This window comes from Chiloscyllium plagiosum, unplaced genomic scaffold (genome assembly GCF_037043375.1).
Source record: "Chiloscyllium plagiosum isolate Xiang-an unplaced genomic scaffold, Cpla_swu_hap1 HiC_scaffold_42, whole genome shotgun sequence".
In the NCBI taxonomy this organism is placed as follows: Eukaryota; Metazoa; Chordata; class Chondrichthyes; order Orectolobiformes; family Hemiscylliidae; genus Chiloscyllium; species Chiloscyllium plagiosum.
This window is the reverse complement of record NW_028270180.1, coordinates 11,597,403-11,614,720: the sequence shown is the minus strand read 5'-3', so window position 1 is coordinate 11,614,720 and position 17,318 is coordinate 11,597,403.

The following is a 17,318-nucleotide window of genomic DNA, read 5'->3' as shown; positions in this document are numbered from 1 at the left end:
GCCTCAGTGCCAGGGACCTGGGTTCGATTCCCACCTCAGGTGACAGTATGGAGTTTGCACGGTCTCCCCATGTCTATGTGGGTTTCCTCCCCCTATTCAAAGATATGCAGGTTAGATGAATTGGCTGTGCTAAATTGCCCCTATTGTTCAGGGATGTGTAGATTAGGTGCATTAGTCAGGGATAAATGTAGGATAATAGGGCAGGGCAATGGGTCTGGGTTGGTTACTCTTAGGAGGAGTGGTGTGGATTGTTGGGCCAAAGGGCCTGTTTCCACACTGTAGGGATTCTATGATGCTGATAGTTCAGATTAAGTGATGGGAATGCGAGAATGGCAGAACAATGGTGTGTCCAGTCTGACAATGATACACATCATTGTTCTAGGTGGAGGGGGATACTAGAGATTAGAGTCAAGATTAGAGTGGTGCTGGAAAAGCATAGCAGGTCGGGCAGCATCTGAGGAGCAGGAAAATCAATGTTTTGGGCAAAAGCCCTTCATCATGGGGACTTCATCATTCTTGATGAGGGCTTTTGCCCGAAACGTTGATTTTCCTGCTCCTCGGATGCTGCCTGACCTGTTATGCTTTTCCAGCACCACTCTAATCTTCACACCACTGATCTGCTATTCTCTCATTCCCACCTACTCTCTCAACATCCTTTCTCCACCAGCACTTCACCCTCCCGCCCCCACCCCACATTATTGCATAGATGCTGTTACCTCCATGCTTCATGTTAGCTCTGAAGAAGAAGTCATCTCGACTCGAAACATTAGCCTGTTGTCTCTTCGTGGACGCTGCCTGACCTGCTGTGATCTTCAGCATTTGTTTTCAGTGAAGCAGAGAGTCTGTTTTGAGCCACAAAATGGATGCAGCAATAATGGAGGGATATGAGGGCATGCAGTATTTGCGGAGCCAGGTTACTGGTCAGCTGGGGTCTCACTGAATGACTTCCGTCTTCTTCCTATATCAGACCAGCTTTACTTAGTCTCCAGTCTTTCAATGTCTCTTTTTAAATCAGGACAGCAAGGAATGTGACGTGTGTTTTGGGAACTCTTGGCTGTTCGCAATTTGCAGCCATGACAAACACTGTCAGCTTAATAATTAATTCAAACTTTGTCTTGCAATTCATTTCCAAACAGCATTTTTAAGAGAGGTGCGTGCAATAGTCTATAGGGGTTAACATACAAATTTGAAACTTTATTGCTGGAACAGCACAGCAGGTCAGGCAGCATCCAGGGAACAGGAGATTCGACGTTTCGGGCACAGGCCCTTCTTCAGGAATGAGCAGAGAGTGTTCAGCAGGAGAAGATAAAAGGTAGGGAGGAGGGACTTGGAGGAGGGGCGTTGGAAATGTGATAGGTGGAAAGAGGTCAAGGTGAGGGTGATAGGTCGGAGTAGGATGGAGGCGGAGAGGTCAAGAAGAAGACTGCAGGTCAGGAAGGCGGTGCCGGGCTGGAGGGATCCGGCTGAGACAAGGTGGGGGGAGGGGGGATGAAGAAACTGGTGAAGTCCAAGTTCATCCCCTGCGGTTGGAGGGTTCCCAGTCGGAAGATAAGACGCTCCTCCTCCGACCGTCGGGTTGTTGTGGTTTGGCGGTGGATGAGTCCAATGACCTGCATATCCTCGGTGGAGTGGGAGGGGGAGTTGAAATGCTGTGCTACAGGTTGGTTGGGTTGGTTCGTCCGGGTGGCCCAGAGGTGCTCTCTGAATCGCTCCGCAAGTAGGCGGCCTGTCTCCCCAATATAGAGGAGGCCACACCGGCTGCAGCGGATGCAGTAGATGATGTGGGTGGAGGTGCAGGTGAATCTGTGGCGGATATGGAAGTTTCCTTTGGGGCCTTGGAGAGAAGTGAGGGGGGAGGTGTGGGCGCAAGTGTTGCACCTCCTGCGGTTGCAAGGGAAGATGCCGGGAGTGGAGGTTGGGTCGGTGGGGGGTGTGGATCTGACAAGGGAGTCGCGGAGGGAGTGGTCTCTACGGAAAGCTGATAGGGGAGGGGAGGGGAGGGAAATATATCCTTGGTGCTGGGGTCTGTTTGGAGGTGGCGGAAGTGACGGCGGATGATGCGCTGTACGTGGAGATTGGTGGGGTGGTAGGTGAGGACCAGTGGGGTTCTGTCCTGGTGGCGGTTGGAGGGGCGGGGCTCAAGGGCGGAGGAGCGGGAAGTGGAGGAGATGCGGTGGAGGGCACCGTCGACCACGTCGGGGGGGAAATTGCGGTCCTTGAAGAAGAAGGAGGCCATCTGTGTTGTACGTATTTTGAACTGGTCCTCCTGGGAGCAGATGCGGCGGAGACGAAGGAATTGGGAGAATGGGATGGCGTTTTTACAGGGGGCAGGATGGGCTCCCACAGCTACCTGGAAAAACCAACCGACTCCCACAGCTACCTGGAAAAACCAACCGACTCCCACAGCTACCTGGAAATCAACACGGACATCTACTACAAACCAACCGACTCCCACAGCTACCTGGACTACACCTCCTCCCATCCTGCCCCCTGTAAAAACGCTATCCCATTCTCCCAATTCCTTCGTCTCCGCCGCATCTGCTCCCAGGAGGACCAGTTCAAAATTCGTACAACACAGATGGCCTCCTTCTTCAAGGACCGCAATTTCCCCCCCGACGTGGTCGACGGTGCCCTCCACCGCATCTCCTCCACTTCCCGCTCCTCCGCCCTTGAGCCCCGGCCCTCCAACCGCCACCAGGACAGAACCCCACTGGTCCTCACCTACCACCCCACCAATCTCCACGTACAGCGCATCATCCGCCGTCACTTCCGCCACCTCCAAACAGACCCCAGCACCAAGGATATATTTCCCTCCCCTCCCCTATCAGCTTTCCGTAGAGACCACTCCCTCCGCGACTCCCTTGTCAGATCCACACCCCCCACCGACCCAACCTCCACTCCCGGCACCTTCCCTTGCAACCGCAGGAGGTGCAACACTTGCGCCCACACCTCCCCCCTCACTTCTCTCCAAGGCCCCAAAGGAAACTTCCATATCTGCCACAGATTCACCTGCACCTCCACCCACATCATCTACTGCATCCGCTGCAGCCGGTGTGGCCTCCTCTATATTGGGGAGATAGGCCGCCTACTTGCGGAGCGATTCAGAGAGCACCTCTGGGCCACCCGGACGAACCAACCCAACCAACCTGTAGCACAGCATTTCAACTCCCCCTCCCACTCCACCGAGGATATGCAGGTCATTGGACTCATCCACCGCCAAACCACAACAACCCGACGGTCGGAGGAGGAGCGTCTTATCTTCCGACTGGGAACCCTCCAACCGCAGGGGATGAACTTGGACTTCACCAGTTTCTTCATCCCCCCTCCCCCCACCTTGTCTCAGCCGGATCCCTCCAGCCCGGCACCGCCTTCCTGACCTGCAGTCTTCTTCTTGACCTCTCCGCCTCCATCCTACTCCGACCTATCACCCTCACCTTGACCTCTTTCCACCTATCACATTTCCAACCCCCCTCCTCCAAGTCCCTCCTCCCTACCTTTTATCTTCTCCTGCTGAACACTCTCTGCTCATTCCTGAAGAAGGGCCTGTGCCCGAAACGTCGAATCTCCTGTTCCCTGGATGCTGCCTGACCTGCTGTGCTGTTCCAGCAATAAAGTTTCAACTTTGATCTCCAGCATCTGCAGACCTCACTTTCTCCTCGAAGATTTTAACATACAAATTCTCAGGCTTTGTCCTGGCTCAGGTTCAACTGACAATTTTGTTTCTTTCAGTAACATTTTGCAACACAGTTAACTTGCAAATCACTCTTTGTTTTGTAAGGGTTCTAATTAAAATGAAATGTATGCCATCAATCATGCTGCTGTGCATCAATCACTGTCATATGCAAAGCCAGCTTTAACAAAGTCTTGATACAATTCCTGATGAAGGGCTCCTGCCCGAAACGCCGATTTTTACTGCTCCTCGGATGCTGCCTGACCTGCTGTGCTTGAATTTCCAGTTTCGACATCCAAAATTGACATCTAACAACAGGGAGGTTGCTTTGACAAATATCGAAAAGTGTGGCGCTGGAAAAGCACAGCAGGTCAGGCAGCAGCCGAGGAGCAGGAGAATCGACGTTTTGTGCAAAAGCCCTTCATCAGGTTATTCAGCACCACCTTCCTAACCTGCAATCTTCTTCCTGACCTCTCCGCCCCCATCCCCACTCCGGCCTATCACCCTCACCTTAACCTCCTTCCACCTATCGCATTTCCAACGCCCCTCCCCCAAGTCCCTCCTCCCTACCTTTTACCTTAGCCTGCTTGGCACACTTTCCTCATTCCTGAAGAAAGGCTCATGCCCGAAACGTCGATTCTCCTGCTCCTTGGATGCTGCCTGACCTGCTGCGCTTTTCCAGCAACACATTTTCAGCTCTGATCTCCAGCATCTGCAGTCCTCACTTTCTCCTATTCCTGATGAAGTGCTTATGTCCGAAACATTGACTGTCCTGCCCATCAGATACTGCCTGACCTGCTGTGCTTTGCCAGCACCACTCTCATCTTGACTCTAATCTCCAGCATCTGCAGTCCTCACTTTCGCCTAAACTCTTGATACAGCCTGTTGGATTACAGGAAACTTCGAAAATGAAGCTGAAAGTCTTTTGGACATTAGCCAGTTATCCCTCAACTCAGGTAAATAGATGGATTTGCTACTCCAACAGCAGCAGACTTGCATTGGTATAGCACCCTAAGTACTTGCAAAAGACTTCAAAAGACATGCACGTGCGGATAATTTGTTATATAAGGAGTAATAAGGGCAGGCGGCTAAAAGTTTCGGACCAGCTGACTTTGGAAAAGGAGGAGGGCAGAGAAACACAAGGGTTAAGGTCCAAGGCAGCTGAGCAAATGGCCTCGCATGGTGAAGCGATGAAAATCAAGGTTTCCAAGAAGTCAGAAGTGGAGGAGTACAGAGATTTCAGAATTTGCTAGATGAGAAATCACAGCGATAGAAAGGACCAGTGAATGGAGAGGTACTTTGTTTGAAAAATGCAGGTTCAAACTGGAACTTGGACAGCGATGACAGCACATTGGTCTTCACATGCTGATCACCAATGGGGATGGAATTCTAAGGAGGACAATGAAATCAATAAAACCCTGGAATTGTTTACTAGAACATCTGGTACACTTCCATATATTTCATCTTTCGAGCATTATTATGGTTGGTTTACAACTGAAACATAATCCTACACTTATGATTCATAGGTTATAGGTGTCAGAAATAGGCCATTCAAAATCACCCAATCATTCAATCAGTTTAGACTCAAAACATTAGCTTGCTTTCTCTCCCATTGATGCTGCCTGACCCATTGTGATCTCCAGCATTTTTTTGTTTTCAGCTCAGATTCCAGCATCTGCAGTAATTTGCTCCTACACTCTTACATTGAACGTTTGAGATAGTGGACAAACTTTGGGGAGTCCGGAGATGAATTACTCACTGCAGGATTCCTAGCCTCTGACCATGTCTTGTGGCAATAGTTCGTATATAGCTAGTCCAGTTCAGTTTCTGGTCAAGAGCAATCCACAAGATCTTACTCTGTAAATTCAGACTGTTAATCATTCTTGCAAGTTATGTCAAAAATACAAAAATTTCATGTTAATGTCACAAACTTGAATTTCCAGTTTCGACATCCAAAATTGACATCTAACAACAGGGAGGTGGCTTTGACAAATATCAAAGTGTGGCGCTGGAAAAGCACAGCAGGTCAGGCAGCAGCCGAGGAGCAGGAGAATCGACGTTTTGTGCATTAGCCCTTCATCAGGTTATTCAGCACCACCTTCCTAACCTGCAATCTTCTTCCTGACCTCTCCGCCCCCATCCCCACTCCAGCCTATCACCCTCACCTAAACCACCTTCCACCTCTCGCATTTCCAACGCCCCTCCCCCAAGTCCCTCCTCCCTACCTTTTACCTTAGCCTGCTTGGCACACTTTCCTCATTCCTGAAGAAGGGCTCATGCCCGAAACGTCGATTCTCCTGCTCCTTGGATGCTACCTGACCTGCTGCGCTTTTCCAGCAACACATTTTCAGCTCTGATCTCCAGCATCTGCAGTCCTCACTTTCTCCTATTCCTGATGAAGTGCTTATGTCCGAAACATTGACTGTCCTGCCCATCAGATACTGCCTGACCTGCTGTGCTTTTCCAGTGCCATACTTTTCAACTCTGATCTCCAGCATCTGCAGTCCTCACTTTCTCCTTTGACAAATGTGTGCTGTGATAGTAACTTTGCATAATTGAGAATCCCTACAAAACGCATTTCAAATAAAACAGCACTGCCATCGTAGTTCAGATAGCATCTTCCAAAATTATTTAACAAAGGCATGATGACTCTATCAATACAACAACCAGGCAATGAATCATTTCTGGTTATCAAGGGAGTACACTACACAGCTGGGAAATCCATATGCCCACAAGACAATAGTTTAATGCTTTTGTACTGAAAAGCCATTTCTACAGGTTAATTGTACATCAAAACCTTAAATCATCAGCAGGACTGGTCACACAGTGGGAGTAGTGACCTGGAGATTTAACTAATAATTCAGGGACATAAGTTGGAAGTCCAACAAAGCAGGTGAGGAATTTAAATGCAGTCCATTACAGATAATATGAGTGAGGCTCCATCTGGTCTCTCAGGTGGATATAAAAGATCCTGATGTTAGGTAGCAATCCGGCCAATATCTTTCCCTAAATCAACATCACGGATTTTCTTATTGCTTTCACATTTCTGATTGTGGGAGATTGCTTGCAGCATTTACTGCATCGCAACAGTGATTGAGGGGTCTTGTGGTGTACTGGTGCCCACCCGACCTCTGGGTCAGAAAATTCTGCTTCAAGCCCCACTTCATCATGGAGTTGTACAGCACAGAAACAGACCCTTTGGTCCAACTCGTCCATGCCAACCATATCGTAATCTAGTCCCGTTGCCAGCATTTGGCCCACATCCCTCTAAACCCTTCCTATTCATGTGCACTTTTAAATGTTGTAATTTTACTATTCTCCACCACTTCCTCTGGCAGCTCACTTGATACACACACTACCCTCTGTGAGAAAAGGTTGCCCCTTAGATTTCTTTTACCTCTTTTCCCTCCCACCTTAAACCGATGATCTCTAGTTTTGGACTCCTCTACCCTGGGTAAAAGACCTTGGCTATTTACCCTATCCATGCCCCTAATGATTTTATAAAGTTCTATAAGGTCACCCCTCAGCCTTTGATGCTCCAGAGAAAATAGCCACAGCTTATTCAACCTCTACCTATAGCTCAAACTTTCCAACCCTAGCAACATTCTTGTAAAGCTTTTCTTAACACTTTCAAGTTTCATAACATCCTTCTGTTGGCAAGGAGACCAGATGTGAATGCAGTATTCCAAAAGTGACCTTATCAATATACTGTACAGCTGCAACTTGACCTTCCAACTCCTCTACTCAATGCACTAGCCATTAAAAGGCAAGCATATCAAGCATCTTCTTCACTAGGAGAAAGCGAGAACCTTCTTCACTACCCTGTCTACCTACAGCTCCACTTTCAAGGAACTATGAACCTGCACTTTCAGGTCCCTTTGTTCAGCAACTCTCCTCACTGAACAAAGATGTATCAAAGCGTGTCCAAACAGGGTGATCAAAAGAAAATAACAACAATAATTGCATTTCAAAAGTAAATTGTTTTAGAATATCCTATGGTCAAGAATGGTGATACATAAATACATAGATAATTGAATGCATAATCAACTAATTGAAATATAAATTAAAATTGAATTCCTAGCAGAAGTATTTCTATAAAAAAACATCAAATATTTCAAGATTTAAGGTGAAACAATTCCATCAAGGAGATTCTCTTTGGACATTGAGTAAAAATAAATTGAGCATTGACTATAAACGTGTTTAGACACATTGCACCTGATTGCAAAATCAAAGCATTTTCTGGCAATCAATAGGAAGTGTGTGTTGTGGATGCTATTCCCATTGTTTACATCACCACTTGGATTTGTAAAGTACAGAAGGAAATGTAAGTTGAAAACTTCAAACTTGGAAAGGATAAATCGGAACATATGGCCCCAATTAAAAAGTTAAAATAATCAAAAGGAGGATGGAGGGGAAACAATAGAATAATTGGAAAACAGAAAAACTCACAGATCTAACATTTTTAAAACATGCCAATGTTTTATAGTGCTGCTTATTTCCACTTCTTAAGGACAACATTAAAGGTTATAAAGCAAGTCTTGATGTTTTGGAGCAGTTTCTTACTGTAATCATTGCATCGGCCACAGAAATAAAAGGACAGATCCAGGTAAACTGAAACTTGTGTTTGTTGGCAAGTTATCGGGCTTAAAAAGTTTAAACACAGTTGGGTTTGGATTAATGGATCAAAAGGTATCACAATCTTACAATCACAGAACTGAAAACTCTGAGGTGGCTCACTGGAAGTGGTTGAAGTAAAAAGCTTCCCATAAAGAGAAGCCAGCAAAACAAAAACCAGTGATACTTGAGAATTAACATACTGGTCATACTGGAGAAAGTGAGAACTGCAGATGCTGAAGGTTAGAGTCGAAAAGTGTGGTGCTAGAAAAGCACAGCAGGTCAGGCAGCATCCGAGGAGCAGCAGAATCGACATTTCAGGCATAAGCCCTCATACTGGAGGTCTATTTTGAGCTCGGACTTTTTTCATTGGAGAAAAAGGAGGAGGAGAGGGGACCTAATTGAGGTATACAAGATAATGAGAGGCATAGATAGAGTCGATAGCCAGAGACTATTTCCCAGGGCAGAAATGACTAACACGAGGGGTCATAGTCTTAAGCTGGTTGGAGGAAAGTATATAGGGGATGTCAGAGGCGGGTTCTTTACACAGAGTTGTGAGAGCATGGAATGCGTTGCCAGCAGCAGTTATGGAAGCAAGGTCATTGGGGACATTTAAGAGACTACTGGACATGCATATGGTCACAGAAATTTGAGGGTGCATACATGAGGATCAGTGGGCTGAAGGGCCTGTTCTGTGCTGTATTGTTCTATGTTCTATGTATTTACAAGCACTGTACACAAGTCAAACTAGTATGTGTCACTTTTCAAATGTTATTGGCATTTCTAGCTGGGAACAATAAAACACTTTTCTTTCTTCAGCAAAAGATAGGAGAGTATTAAGGAAAACAGAATACAGATATATGGTGAAAGGCTTAGATAAGAGAGAGGTGGGTGATGTTGGGGAGCAGGAGATGGTGAAGATTCGTATGAATTACAGAACATCACGACTGACATATTTGGCTGAATGACTTTATTCTGCACCATGTAAGCTGCGGAAAACAAAAGCAGGAAGGCTAAAGCAAGGCCAATGCTAGTACATTCAAAAATGTTTGCCTTTCTTTGAAGTGGCACCTCACTGCTTTAAAACGTGGTGAAGCAGTTGATAGAATGAATGATAAATGATGACAGCTGCCATTTTGTCCCAGTAACATTTCACAAAACATTCAAATTCCACTGAGTCTAGTGGGAGGAATGTGGACCAACCAACCAGGAGAAGTCCCTGCTGTTCTTCAAATACGGAGCCAAAATGGAAACCTCAATGCCCACAGGAACAGGAGCTCACTTTAATATTGGGTTGGATGGATGACATTCCAGAACATTTTCCATGATTTCCCAAAGCGATGCTGTACATGTGACACACCCTCTGCAATTAGTTGCATGGCAACAACAGAAACCATGCAAATCAACTTCTGCAGCCAAAGGGAATTAACATGACAATACATGGTGACACAGAAGCAATGCAAGACAATTTAACAAGACCTGTATTGTTCAGTAGAGATAAGCAGATGCTAATTTAACATTTAACACGAAGCACTTCCCAGATCGAGAATTCATATGTTTCTCTGTATAACTGTCACTTATTTTTTCCCCTCTATCCTTCATTATACAAAAATAAAGACTACATAGAATATAAAACAGTACAGACCCTTCCGCCCTCGATGTTGTGCTAATTTGTACCTTCTACATTATTGCGACTGAACTTGCTAAGTTTCTGTAATTGTATTCTTAGATGATTCCTTCTCTTTCTCCATTTATCTTTTTGGTGTCACATTTAGTAGTGGCATTTCTTCCAAACTTTGAGATTCCTTTTTGACTCTGTGTGAACTGTCTCACCAATTCATGTTATCTTTGCGCCATCACTTTATTTTTCTGAAAGGCAACATAACTGGACAGAACACGTACAATGAGTACTCAAGGAGATGATGCTACTCAATAGGTTGCCTATTAATGGGAGCGTGTTTCGTAAAAGTAACTTTTGGCGTACAGTATATTGCAAAAATCTGAACTTTTGTTACATTGCCCTCTCCACCGCCCCCTCTGCTTGGGAGGTGTAATTAAATATTAGTTCAATAATGGTAATGGAAATTGTGAGCAACAGTTCATCCTGCTGCATCCAGTACAAAACAAAAAGTTGCACTAGAGAGGGTGCCAATACGTTATCTGGGCTGGAGAGTTTTATTTACGAGGAGCGATTTTGGATAGACTCGAGTTATTTTCCTTCGAGCAGAAAAGATTGAGAGGGGACATGCCAGAGGTACAAAATTATACAGGGTTGACAGAAAAAAAACTTTTCTCCTTGATGGAGGGATATGACCAAAAGGTTTAAAAAGTGGCACAGTGGCTCAGTGGTTAGCACTGCTGCCTCACAGCGCCAGCGACCTGGATTCAATTTCAGCCTCAGGCCATTGTCTGTGTGGAGTTTACACATTCTCCCAGTATCTGTGTGGGTTTCCTCTGGGTGCTCCAGTTTCCTCCCACAGTCCAAAGATGGGCAGGTTAAGCGAATTGGCCGTGCTTAATTGTCCATTGTGTCCAGGGATGTGCAGGCTAGGTGGATTAGCCATGGGAACTACAGGGTTGTGGGGTTGGGTCTGGGTGGGATGCTCTTCAGAGGGTCAGTATGGGCTGAATGGCCTGCTTCCACACTGTAGGCATTATATGATGAAAAGATATTGGGGAGGTGGTTTAAAGGAGATAGGAGGAAAGACTTTTCACCAAGGGGGTGGTGGGAATCTGGAACTCACCGTCTCAAAGGGAGGTAGAGACAGAAATCCTCATTACATTTATTTTCACATGTGCACTTGAGTTACCAAGGCGTGCAAGTTTAGAGTCAAGATTAGAGTGGTGCTGGAAAAGCACAGCAGGTCAGGCAGCATCCGAGGAATGGAAAAAAAAATAATGTTTCGGATAAAAGCCCTTCATCAGGAATCAGGGCTTTTGCCCGAAATGTCGATTTTTACTGTTCCTTGGATGCTACTGGACCTGTTGTGCTTTTCCAGCACCACTCTAACCTTGACTCTAATCTCCAGCATCTGCAGTCCCCATTTCTGCCTACACAAGGTTGTGGGCCAATTGCTAGAAAATAGGGTTGGAATAAGGAGGTGGTTGTTTTTGATTGGTGCAGACTGATGGGCCGAATGGCCTTATCCTGTGCTGAGGAACCTCTCTGACTCTGAGGAGGAGGCTGAGGTGGGATTTTCTTTCCAATGGCCTTTCAGAAATTGAGGCTAGAGAAGCTGGAGACCCACTGTTTGTGCGAACATTTGTGGATACTTCTGAGAAAGGTTTGAGAGATTGAGAAGATTACACCTTCTGCATGCATGAGGCACACGAGTCTGAATGATTCATAATCAAATAAAATATCACTGAAGACATTAGGGGTTAATGCAAAGAATTCAACCCAAAATTCAGTGGACTGGCATAGTGATGGAAAGAGAACAGGTTGCATGTTTGGCTGCAAGGGGATAAAATAAGTGATGAGAAACAAGAAAATGGTTGTCCACATCTTGGTGATGCCTAAACGTTTTGGGAGATGTTTAGCTAATGTTACTGGAGAGATGGGTGTAAGTTTGCTTGCTGAGCTGAAATCTTCTCAAACTTGTTACTGGAGAGACCCAGTACTATGGGCTATTCTGAAATTTCTTAACTTCTTACAAATGTGACGCTGCACAAAAAGAACAAAATTCCATTCTACAGAGTCATAGAGCATAGAAACAGACCCCTTCGGCCAACCAGACCATGTCGACTATAATTCCAAACTAAACTAATCCCACCTACCTGCTCCCAACCCATATCCCTCCAAACATTTCTTACTCATGTACTTATCCAAATATCTTTTAAACATTGTAACTGTACCCACATCCACCACTTCCTCAGGAAGTTCATTCCACACACGAACAACTGCTCAGATGCTTTTCCATTACATTCTTTAATTACTTGGAGATAGTGAGGACTGCAGATGCTGGAGAGTCAGTCGATAAAGTGTGGTGCACTAAGAGAGACACAGCAGGTCAGGCAGCATCCGAGGAGCAAGAGGATCAACATTTCGGGCTTAACCCTTCAAGAGTCATGCCTGAAACATTGACTCTCTTGCTCCTTGTGTGCTGCTGTTCTTTTCCAGCACTACACTTTATCCATTCTTAATTTATAGCAACTTTCTCATCACAGTGGGCGTGGCATCAATCCAAGAACAGAAGAACATAAGAAACAGGAACAGAAGTAGGCCATTTGGCCCCTCAAGGTGTTCTACTGTTCAATAAGATCTTGGCTTTCATGCCTGAGACTCAACCAGTGTTTCATGCCTGCTCAGCATAGCACAGCATTGATAATGTTTTTTAAAAAATCTCTTTCAATATTTTATGATCTGAAAGTGTTAAATCACAGCAGAAAAGCAGGACTTCTCCACCCCTTGATGCTGCATTCTCCCAGCCTCCTGTTTGTCTACCCAGGTCAAACTTTCAAGCAACGGCGTGTGACGAGGGTATTGGTTAGAAATTACAAAGGAGTTGACTTCTCAAACTGACCGTAACATGTTGGAGCGGAAGTAGGCCATTCAGCCCATTGAGTCTGCTGCACTATTCAGTGGGATTGTGGCTGATCAGTTAAGCCTCAACACTGGATATTGCCAGTGTTGGAGGAGTTGAGTTGTAGGGAGAGGCTGAATATACTGGAGCTGTTTTTCCTGGAGCACCGGAGGCTGAGGGATGACCTTATAAAAGAGACTTACGTGGCAATTTTTCATGCAAAGGGTGGTGCGTGTATGGAATGAGCTCCTAGAGGAAATGGTGGAGGCTGGTATAATTACAGCATTTAAAGGGAATCTGGATGGTTATATGAATAGGAAGGGATATGGGCCAAATGCTGGCAAATGGGACTAGATTAGGTTAGATTCCCTACAGCGTGGAAACAGCTGTTTCCCTTCAGCCCAACAAGTCCACACCGACCCTCTGAAGAGTAACCTACCCAGACCCATTTCCCTCTGACTAACGCACCGAACATTATGGGCAATTTAGCATGGCCAATTCACCTGACCTGCACATCTTTGGACTGTGGGAGGAAACTGGAGCACCCGGAGGAAACCCACACAGACACAGGGAGAAAGTGCAAACTCTACGCAGTTGCCCAAGGCAGGAAACAAACCTGAGTCCCTGGTGCTGTGAGGCTGCAGTGCTAACCACAGAGCTACCGTGCCATCGTGAATTTAGGATATCTGGTCAGCATGGACAAGTTGGACCAAAGGTTCTGCTTATGTGTGCATAGCTCCGGCCCCCAGCCCACTATTCGTCCAACCACGTTATTGTCTTTGATTGAGGATCTAGATGTCTTTGCAGGCATCATTTGAAGGAACAATGACTCAGCAAGTCTCACAGTATCTGTGGAGAGAAAGTAGTTAATGTTTTGGGTCCAGTGACCCTTCTTCAATTGAAGGAATATATTTCTCAGAAAGTAGTTTTTGGGTTGTTGCATTTATCTGCATACACAGTCACTTAAGCATGCTGTTAGCACCACTGTTATTTCACAATAAAATGTGTCTCACTATTATTTGAATCTCTGTCACTTGTCCTCCTATTGATCAACAGTTTAAATAGTTTCTCTCTTTCTGATAAAAGTCTAGCCCTCTAGATTACTGGCCTCATGTAGATTGTCTTTGTCTTGACAATTGTGTTTTGATAACTTCATGTTTGGTTCGCATTACCATTTTGCTTAATTAAAATGGATTTTAAAAATGGAATTTGTTACTGTTTTTCAGAGTGCAATCATGTATTTCATTAATTAAAATGAAAACCCTCTTAATGCTCAAATCTATCAACTTAAAATAAGCTTACACATTTTCAAAATTGTTCAAATTATGTTATATTCTGTCAAATGAACTCACCACTTGTTTGTTCAAATTTCCAAGAAACAATCATAATCATGAATAATTCACTCAGTCTGAACATGAGAGGGTGAGAGTGAGAAAGAGAGAGCATGCAAAAGACCATGTACAAGAGAGCAACAGAGTGCACATAAGAACATGCTGGTGAGAACGAGTGTGTATTGGGGATAATTAGGGGGTTACGCATGTACAGGTAGTTCTTCTATAATGCAATGGTTGCATTCTTGTGAAACCCCGCATTATATAAAAATCACACTTCAGAAACAGCGCTTAAAGTGTTGGTGTTGTAACCACAACACACATTTTAAAAGTTGTAGAAACAGCATCCCCAATTCGTCAATTGCATTACACTGAATTCACATTGACGAAATGCATCTTATAGCAGACGAAATATAGACTTCTCAAAAGTATTAACATCAGGTTGTTTTTGAAAAGAAACAGGCTACTATCAAACATTTGAATAGTAATTAATCCATTATAGGCATTATCTAACAATCAAGCAAAAAAAATTAGGTTAGGGTATCTGGTCTGCATGGACAAGTTGGACCAAAGGGTTTGTTTCCATGCTGTACATCTCTATGACTCCATGACTGGGAGGCTTCACTGGATTTCAGAGGGATCCAGCCTGCAACAACTATATTCATCTGTCTACTGAAATGTCAATGCTACCATCATCATTGCAGCTAACAACTGGTTAAATACCTCCATTCCCAGACAACATGCTGTGCCTATGTGAAGGCCAGTCATAGAGGAAACAAAAACACTCCAGGGCAGCCCCACACCAAGTCATGTTCTTGTTAAATCGCAACCTATTTCAAGAAATTCTGGAATGTACAAGTGACAGATGTAGAATCAAGCTGGAAGACTAGAGGAAGAGAAACAGCACACAGAAAGAGCATGAGGTGGGGATGAAGATAACATTCCACAGTACAAATGAAAGCCAAATGTTACATAGCTCAATTTCATTGTTGATCCAGCGTGTTTGTTACCTTGGAAGATAAGCACACCAATACTCGGTGTCATATTTGCTTATACTAACCTAATGAGAAAGCAATTCCAATATGTAGTTGCCTCAATATTGTATTTCCTGAGCAAACTATATCTGCAAAGATGGGATGTACAAGAGTTTGCAAGAGCGAGGCAGAGATAGACCATGCACAAGAGGGCAAGAGTGAGGCAGAGAGCATGTGCATGGTAGGGTGAGAGTCAGGAAGAGAGAGTATGCAAAAGACCATGTGCAAGAGAGCGACAGAGAGTGTGCATAAGAGAACATGATGGTGAGAATGAGTGTGCATTGGGGACATTTAGGGAGTTAAGCATGTACAGGTAGTTCTATAATGCGATGGTTGCGTTCTTGTGAAACCCCACATTATAGAAAAATCACACTTTAGAAACAGTGCTTAAAGTGTTGGTCTGTAATCACAACACACATTCTAAAAGTTATAGAAACAGCGTCCCCAATTTGTCAGTCGCGTTACAGCGAATTCACATTCACAAAATGCATCTTATAGCAGAACAAAATGTATATTTCTTTACTGACAGTTTTTAAAAGAAGGTGCAATTGCTGCTTATAAACCTACAAACAAATCACAACTTCTGCCACCGACAAACAGAGCCCACCACTCAGGATATACTTCCCTCCCCAGCCCTATCAGCGCTCCAGAGAGACCGTTCCCTCAGCGATGCCCTTGTCAGATCCACGCCCACCCCACCAGCCCTACTCCACTCCCGGTACCTGGCCCTACCACAGCAAGAAGTGCAAACCATGTACCCACACCTCCCGCCTCACCTCCATCCAAGGCCCCAAAGGTCCTTCCACATCGAACAGAAATTTACCTGTATCTCCACAACTGTCATCTAGTGAGCGAGCAGAATTAAAGAGCATCTCAAGGCATTTTATTCATATCTAAGAAGCAAGAAGGTAACTAGAAAAAGGGTTGGTCCACAAAGGATAAGGAAGGAAGGTTGAGCATTGAACCTGAGAAAATGGGTGAGATTCTCAATAACTACTTTGCATCAGTGTTCACTGAGGAAAGGGGCATGATGAATGTTGAGATTAGAGAAAGAAGTTTTTTGCTCTGGATCACGTTGACATAAGCAGAGAAGACACGTTAGGTAGAAAGGATATTTTGGTAGACAAATCCCCAGGGCTAGATGGAATCTATCCCAGGTTGCTGAGGGAGATGACAGAGGAAATAGCTGGGGCCCTGACAGATATCTTTGCAGCATCCTTATACGCAAGTGAGGTGCCAGAAGGCTGGAGAGCTGCTAATGTTGTCCCCCCGGTACAAGAAGGGTAGTAGGATTATTCCAGGTAACTACAGACCAGTGAGCCTGATGTCAGTGGTAGGAAAGTTGCTGGAGAAGTTACTGAGGGATAGAATCTATTTATATTTGGAAAATAATGGGCTTATCAGTGATATTGGGGAGACAGGCCGGCTACTTGCGGAGCGTTTCAGAGAACACCTCTGGGACACCCGGACCAACCAACACAACCACCCTGTGGCTCAACATTTCAATTCCCCCTCCCACTCCACCAAGGATATGCAGGTCTTTGGACTCCTCCATCGCCAGACCACAACAAAATGACGGTTGGAGGAAGAGCGCCTCATCTTCCGCCTAGGAACCCTCCAACCACAAGGGATGAACTCGGATTTCACCAGTTTCCTCATTTCCCCTCCCCCCACCTTGTCTCAGTCTAATCCATCAAATTCAGCACCGCCTTCCTAACCTGCAATCTTCTTCCCGACCTCTCCGCCCCCACCCCAGTCTGACCTATCACCCTCACCTTGACCTCTTTCCACCTATCACATTTCCGACGCCCCTCCCCCAAGTCCCTCCTCCCTACCTTTTATCTTAGCCTGCTGGACAAACTTTCCTCATTCCTGAAGAAGGGCTTATGCCCGAAACGTCGATTCTCCTGTTCCCTGGATGCTGCCTGACCTGCTGCGCTTTTCCAGCAACACATTTTCAGCTCTGATCTCCAGCATCTGCAGACCTCACTTTCTCCTTATCAGTGATAGGCAATATGGTTTTGTGCGGAGCAGATCATGCCTTACCAAGTTAAAGTTTTTTGAGGAAGTGACCAAGTTGATAGATGAAGGAAAGGCTGTAGATGTCATATACATGGACTTTAGTAAGGCATTTGAAAAGGTTCCT